Source organism: Gorilla gorilla, chromosome 9 (assembly GCF_029281585.2).
Source record: "Gorilla gorilla gorilla isolate KB3781 chromosome 9, NHGRI_mGorGor1-v2.1_pri, whole genome shotgun sequence".
NCBI classification, from domain to species: Eukaryota; Metazoa; Chordata; class Mammalia; order Primates; family Hominidae; genus Gorilla; species Gorilla gorilla.
In genome coordinates this window covers 8198428-8205674 of record NC_073233.2, presented here as the reverse complement: position 1 = coordinate 8205674, position 7247 = coordinate 8198428, and positions in this window count along the sequence as shown.

The following is a 7247-nucleotide window of genomic DNA, read 5'->3' as shown; positions in this document are numbered from 1 at the left end:
GATGCTTGCACCATTAGACCCAGAGGCTTCCTGGACGAGCCTGGGCTGGAAGAGGATGGCAGAGGCTGCTGGGCCTTGGAAGAGAGAGGGTCCTGGCTTCTAGTTCCTGGGGCAGCTAAGGCCGGCCCCAGTGTCCAGGTGTCTTCCATGTTATGCCTGGGAGGGAAGAAAGTAGAGGGGCAAATGCTTTCTTTGCCTATTTTCCTTAAACATTTGGTGGCAGTGCTGGTGGCTGCCTGGGACAGGGGCCAGGAGGAAACACACCTGCATTAGGGAAGCCTCAGCCAGCTTTTCCCTGGGATGTTCCTGCGCCTGGCTGAAGCTTTCTGAGTTCATGTTGGGGAAATGGAACGGTCACCTTCCAGCCAGTAAAGGCACCCCTAGCTCTTGGGATGTTTGTATCCAACTCCGGGCAATGTGGGGCTACAAAGGCCCCTGGCTTCCACACCCTGGGGACCGGGGGAGGGCTGGTGCTCCTGCGGTGGGTGTCCACGGTGAGGTCAGGCCCCCACAGCAGGTGCATTCTCGCCCTCAGCAGGCAGGCAAGCAGGCATCAGCCTCGGTGCTGGTCTCTGGCTTCGAAGTCTGTGTCTTTGCCTGTCTGTACTCATGCCTGACCTGCTGGCGCTCCCTGTCCACTGCACTCCTCCCACCTCATTTTTATGTGATTTTGCACAGTGACTGGCAACATTTGACATTCAATAAACATTGTACGAACGAAAGAATCAATCCCCCTCTCACTCTCTCTGTCCTTCTCCCTATGTGCCTCCATATATTTGTGCATCTTTTGGGAGTCAGGTGACTTTCCCTACCCTCCCCTCTCCCCATGCTGCCCTGGTCACTGCCCTTGGGACCCCAGCCCAACAGGCCAGTTTAAAAGGATTGGGGCTTGGCTCAGTGGCTCATGCTTATAATCCCAGTGCTTTGGGAGACTGAGGCAGGAGGATTGCTTGTGCCCAGGAGTTCAAGGCTGCAGTGAGCCGTGATTGCACCACTGCACTCCAGCCTGGGTGACAGAGCGAGACCCTGTCTCAATAAATAAATAAATAAAGGATCAAGACTGAGGGGACTGTAAAGGCTGAGCCTCACTGTGCATCTGTGTGTGTGTGTGTGAGACTATGTGCATGTGTGTTGTGTGTCCCTGTGACTGTGCATGTGTGTGACTGTGTGCATATGTTTTCATGTGTGTGTGTAGTGTGTGTGCCTGTGTGCTTTTGTCTGTGTATGTGGTGCATGTGTGTGTGACTGTTATGTGTGACTGTGTGCATGTGTGTATGTGTTGTGTGTGGCTGCATGTGTGTGTGACTATATGCATGCATGTATTATGTGCACATGTGTTTGAATGTATGTAACTGTGTGTGTTTGCATGTGTGTGACTGCACGTGATATTCACGTTATGTGTGCATGTGTGTGTGCCTGTGTGCGTATGTGTGTGTTGTGTGTACAAGGGTGTGCATGTGTGACTGTGTGCATGTGTGTAAATGTGCTTTGTGTGAGTGTGTGTGACTGTGCATGCATGTGGATGTGTTGTGTGTGCATGTTTGTGACTGTGTGCATGTGTGTGACTATGTGTGTGTGTGTTGTGTGTATGTGTGTGGCCATGCAGGAGTGTATATGTGCTGTGTGTGGCTGTGTGCATGTGTGTATTATGTATATGTGCATGTGTGACTGCACATGTGTGTTGTGTGTACATGTGTGCACGTATGTGACTGTGCATGTGTGTATTGTGTATATGTGCTGCGTGTGGCTGTGTGTGTGTGTGGCTGTGTGCATGTGTGTATTGTGTATGTGTGCTGTGTGTGGCTGTGTGCATGTGTAAGATGTGTGTGCATGTGTGTATTGTGTATATGTGCTGCGTGTGGCTGTGTGCATGTGTGTGTTGTGTATGTCTGCCTGTGTGTATTGTGTGTGTGTGTATTGTGTGTGTGTGCATGTGTAAGATGTGTGTGCACTGGGGAGGAGGTGCTATAGGGTCATCCCCCAGCCTCCCTTCCCCTGACCACAGTGGTCCAGAGCTCTCCAGGCTCCCCTGCCCTTGCCAAGCCACTGCCCATTCCTGCAGGTTGTGGAGCTTGATGCCTCTTCTCCAGACATTGGAAATCCGCATAACATTCTTTCCTAATTGCATGTGCTCAGCTGTCCCACGGGGGCTTTAGAGACCAGCAATATATGCTCCCTGGGGTCCTCCTGCTCCCATAGCATGCAGCTGACTAGCTCAGATGGATGGGGGCACAAGGGGCCAGGGAAGTCTCTGACCCCACAAAACCACAGGGCCCACTGAACCTCAGGATGAGAGGAACTGCCCTTGACAGGGACTGGGTGGAGAGGGGAACTGTTCTGAGACAGAAAAGGGACAGGAATCTCCTCCCCACCCCTACTTCACATCCACCTGCTGAGCTGAAAGCTTTGCAGGGGTGGTCGGGGCGGCTCGCAGCCAGGACGGGAGATGTGCTCTTGGGAGACTGGCCAGAGAGGCTGTGATGGTGGAAGAAGCAGAAGTAGTCACTGGAAACAGCATCTGAAAATGGCCCACAGCTGATAAGCTCCATCAACCCACCAATCTGAGACCAGTGAAGCCCACATGATAGAACAGTAAATCCCCGGCTGAGTACACCACAGTGGAACTGCACAGCACCAGAGACACAGAGGAAAATGCCTTAAAAGCAGCCAGAGAAAATCGATTATTTTCAAAACAGCAACGATGACTTTTAGCCAAAAATAATGGGCTGTTCGTGACCTATGGGAAAGAAAGGATTTCTTTAAACAAAAACTTCTTAAATGTGAAATATAACGCACAGAATAGTGCCCAAAGTCAATTAAAAGTAAAATTTTTGAAAATGTACAGCTTGATGAATCTTCACAAAGCAATCACCCATCAATTTAACCATAAAATATCAAGAAAGAGCACTTTGTCCAGACCCCTGGAAGCCCCCGGGGGCTCCTTCTGACCTCCCCTTCCTTCCCAGCTGGGACCCACCACCCTGACTGATCGACACCCAGCAATCAATTCCAAGTCCTTGTGCACATTTTTACAACCTAAGAGTGCATCCCTCAGCGCCGTCATCTGTTAAACAGGCTCCTGACTTTTGGAACTTTTTATGAATGGAACTGGGCCATGCACTCTTTTGTGCTTGGTGTTTTGCGCTGAGTCACCCCCCGGGGATTCACTGGGGTGCCTATGAATTTTCATTGCAGACTGACATCCATTGCCTCATGTACCACAGCATACATATCCATTTCGCCACCGACAAACGCTTGGGCGGTTTCCGTCTTGGCATTTAGGGGTACCACTGCTGCGAGCATCCTTGTGTGTGCTGCTCGGGGCCCCCAGAACCCCTGTCTCTCCGGCAGATCCTTAGTAGTGGGATTGCCGAATTACGAGGTTTGCCGATCCTCCACCTCAGCAGGCGACGCCCGCCCTCCAAGGTGGCTGCGCCTCCCCCAGCAGTGTGTGTTCCCACCGTTTCATTTCCTCCCCAGTGCACCTGCTGTCAGTCTTTTTTTTTTAATTTTTGCCACTCAGGGGAACACGTGGTAGTATCTCGTGGTGGGTTTGGTTTGTGTTTCCCAGTTGGGTGAGGAAGTCGAGCGTCTTTTCTGTGCACGGACTGGCCATTTGGTTTTCCTGTTTGCGAAATGACTATTTCAGTGTCTTGACCATTTCTTTCCTACCAGGCTGTCAGTTTCTCCGTGACTCTAGGGGTTCTCTCAGGACAGCGTGTCCACGTCCTCTGATGGTTCTACGCAGTGCAGATAATTTCTTCCGCTCGGAGGCTTTCCTCTTCGCTCTCCTAGTGGCATCTTTTTATAGACAGAAGTTTCCAATTTTAATATAGTCACAATTACCAACATCTTCCATTTGGTTACTGCTTTTCTCGGCAAGACACAAATAGAGTGATCATAATGAAAAACGTTGATGCATTTGACAAATCTGAGCACAGGTGGGGCAACTTCTGGGTTGCTGGGAAGGCTCCGTTTTCTGATGCTGGTGGTGGTTGCATGACTATTTGCTTTATAAAAGTCATTAAGTTGTACATTTATGCTTGATGTAGTTTTCTGTATAATATTTATGTCTTTTATATATTGCAGTATTATGTATAAATGCCACCAATGGGAAGTAACTCAAATGTCTACTGACATATTTTCATATGCATATGAAAATAAAATAAATAACTATGCACATCTTTGGGTTCAAGTAATATCTGTGAGAGAAATTAGCCTTATATTTATTCATAAGTAATTCCAATGCATAGAATAGAATATCTCCAGAAGAAAACTGGCTCTGGGAAGGGAAAGTGAGCAGTGGTGATTAGTAATTTTTATTGTGAACTAAGCTGCACAGAGAAGAGAATGTGGGGGCATCCCTGTGGGGAACGCACTTGAGGAGGAGGGCAGGAGGCTGGGCATGCAGAGGAGGGGCTGCAAGGAGGGGGCCAGAGCCATGCCTGATGAGAAGGGCATCTGCGGGGAGATGGGCAGTGGCAATGGGAGGGAGGTGGTTACACCCAGGGGGTCAGTAGAAGAAGTAAAGATATTGAAGCAAACGGGAGTCTTCTTTCTCACTGTGGGCAAAGAGAGTGACAAATATTGAAAGGGATGAAACTAGAATGCAGCCTGTGGTGTTGGATTGGAGTTGGAGGAATCCATTTATTCTCCAGCTCCTTCCCCTAAGAGACTCTGGAAGCAGCAACTCCCCCAGTGGCAGACCCTGGCCCCTAAATACCACTCACCACTGACAGGACCTGGGGCTCCCTGGGGAAGCAGCTGATTCCAGGCTGAGACAGGTCAGGGGCAGGATGAGCCAGGGGGAGGACATGCAGAAAACACGCAGGAGTCGCTTCCCACCGGCCACGCCAGAGACAACTTGAGCATCAAAGCCAATAATGTTAGTCAAGATTACAGTTTATTGCATAAAATAGGAACCCGAGTTTAATACACTGATGTTAATACATCAATAAACTGGTAGTTGAACAACCACAGAGATCTTTAGTTCCAAAGAAACTTCCTGAAGAGTCATCGCAATCGCAAAGAAACTTTATGACTTTATGCCTTCAGAGGTAACTTTACAGGTGGGGAAGCCCAGCAGGCATCACCTTGATCAAATGATCAAAGTGAATGTCATCAACAACCAGATAAATTGAAACTGTTCACCACCTGATGGGATGCACTGAGAAGAACGAAGTCGTTTCTGTGATATTTCTGCCGGTTAAGGACTGAATGTTTGTGTCACCTCCACTGTGATGGTATTGATGGCAGGGCCTCTGGGAGCTGATCAGGGTTAGATGAGGTCGTGAGGATGGGACCCCCATGATGAGGTTAGTGTCCTTATGAGAAGAGACACCAGAGGGCTTGTTCTCTCTCTCCCACAGCCTGTGAAGACACAGTGGGAAGGCAGCCGTTTGCAAGCCAGGAAGAGAGCCCTCACTAGGACCCAAATCTGCCAGCACCTTGATCTTGGTCTTGTACTTCCAGCCTACAGAACTGAGAAAGAATAATTTTTTTTGTTTCAGCCACCCAGTCATATTAGCTGTGGCAGCCTGAGGTGACTAATATCCTGCCGAAAATGCACAGTCAAACACCAGGCAGACCCAAACTGAGGGATCGTGAGAATAGATCTGGCCTGTAATCAGAAGTGTCGAGGTCATGAATGTCAAGGAAAGATTGAGGAACCATTCCAGACAAATGTAATTAGGCACACTCTCACTCTGCAGTTTGTCTTTTCACTGTCTTAATGTTATATTCTGATAACTAAGTTATTTTTAATTAAATTCCATTTATAATTTTTATCTTGTATGACTGATGTTTTTCATGTCCTGTTAATTTTTAATTTCTTTTTTCTTTTTTTTTTTTTTTTACTCACTTTAGGGTCATGAAGCTTTTCTCCTAATAGCTTTATTGTTCTGCCTTTTGGATCTAGGTCTGTGCTCCACCTTGGATGAATTTTTGTGTATGATGTGAGGTGGGAGGTCGGGGGAGCCGAGGACACTGTAGGTCCTCCCCCCAGGTCTGCTTGGGTCATACCACTGTTCCTCTGTGCCCCACCCCCAGCCTCAGTGTGCATCTGTCTCCAAGAGTCCACGACTGAGATGGTATTTGGGAAGACCCTGTATCTGGACTTTATATCCCTTTCACAGTCTTTAGTCACCGCTGTTTCTGGCTGGAGCCCCAAAGCCAAGCTCCCCTGTCTGCATCAAGATAAACTTATGATCTATGATCAAGAGTTGCCATTGATTAGGCGGAAGCTGGGCCTGCACAGAAACCCCCACTCTCCTGAAATCTTACCTCCCTTCCCACATTTTCCTAGGAGCACGTCCCCAGTAAATTACAGACATGGGGATCTTCTCACTTCAGGTTCTGCTGCCGGAGAACCTGAACCAACTCCGGGGCAATGTTAGTATTTTTATTCTTCCCATAGAGACGTCCCAGTGCTGCCATGTCACTCATGGAGAAGACCATCTTTCCTCCACTAAGTTGCAGGGGCCCTCAGTGGTTGGTTGGGTGACCGTAGAGACATGGTGCATGTGTTTCTGGACTTCAGTCTGTCCCACTGGTCTATTTATCTGACTTTACAGCAACATCGGACTGTCTCCATTCCTGTGGGAATACTATCTGTATTAAATCTTCATAACTGGTAATGTTTTTCAAGGAATTTTTCCATTTCATTGAAGCTGCCAGATGTATTGACATAAAGTTGTTCATAGTATATTTTTATTCCATTTTGGATGTCTGTACCCACATTTTCATTTCTGATCATCGTAATTCATACTCTTGACCACTTTTGATTCTCTTTATTCTTGGTCAGTCTTGTAGATGATTATCAATATACTTATTTAAAAAAGAAAAGTTTGCCTGTGGGTCTTTCTATTGTGTGTCTGCTTTTCATTTCATTAATTTTTGTTCCTAACTTTATTATTCCCTTTCTTGTAATTTCTTTGGGTTTAAATTGCTGTTTTTCCCTCCAGCCTCTTTGGTCAATAATTCTTTTTAACTTTTCTTTTTTCGTAATATAATGAATTAATTTAAACCCATAAATATCCTACAAGTTTTGATACTATATATGTTTTATTATCATTTGTTTCAATGTAGTTTCTGAGTTCTATCCTGATTTCTTTTTTGAATCCTTGATTACATAGACACTTGGTTAATTTGCAGACATTCAGATTTTTTTTTTTTTTCCTGAGACGGAGCCTCGCTCTGTCGCCCAGGCTGGAGTGCAGTGGCACCACCATCTCGGCTCACTGCAAGCT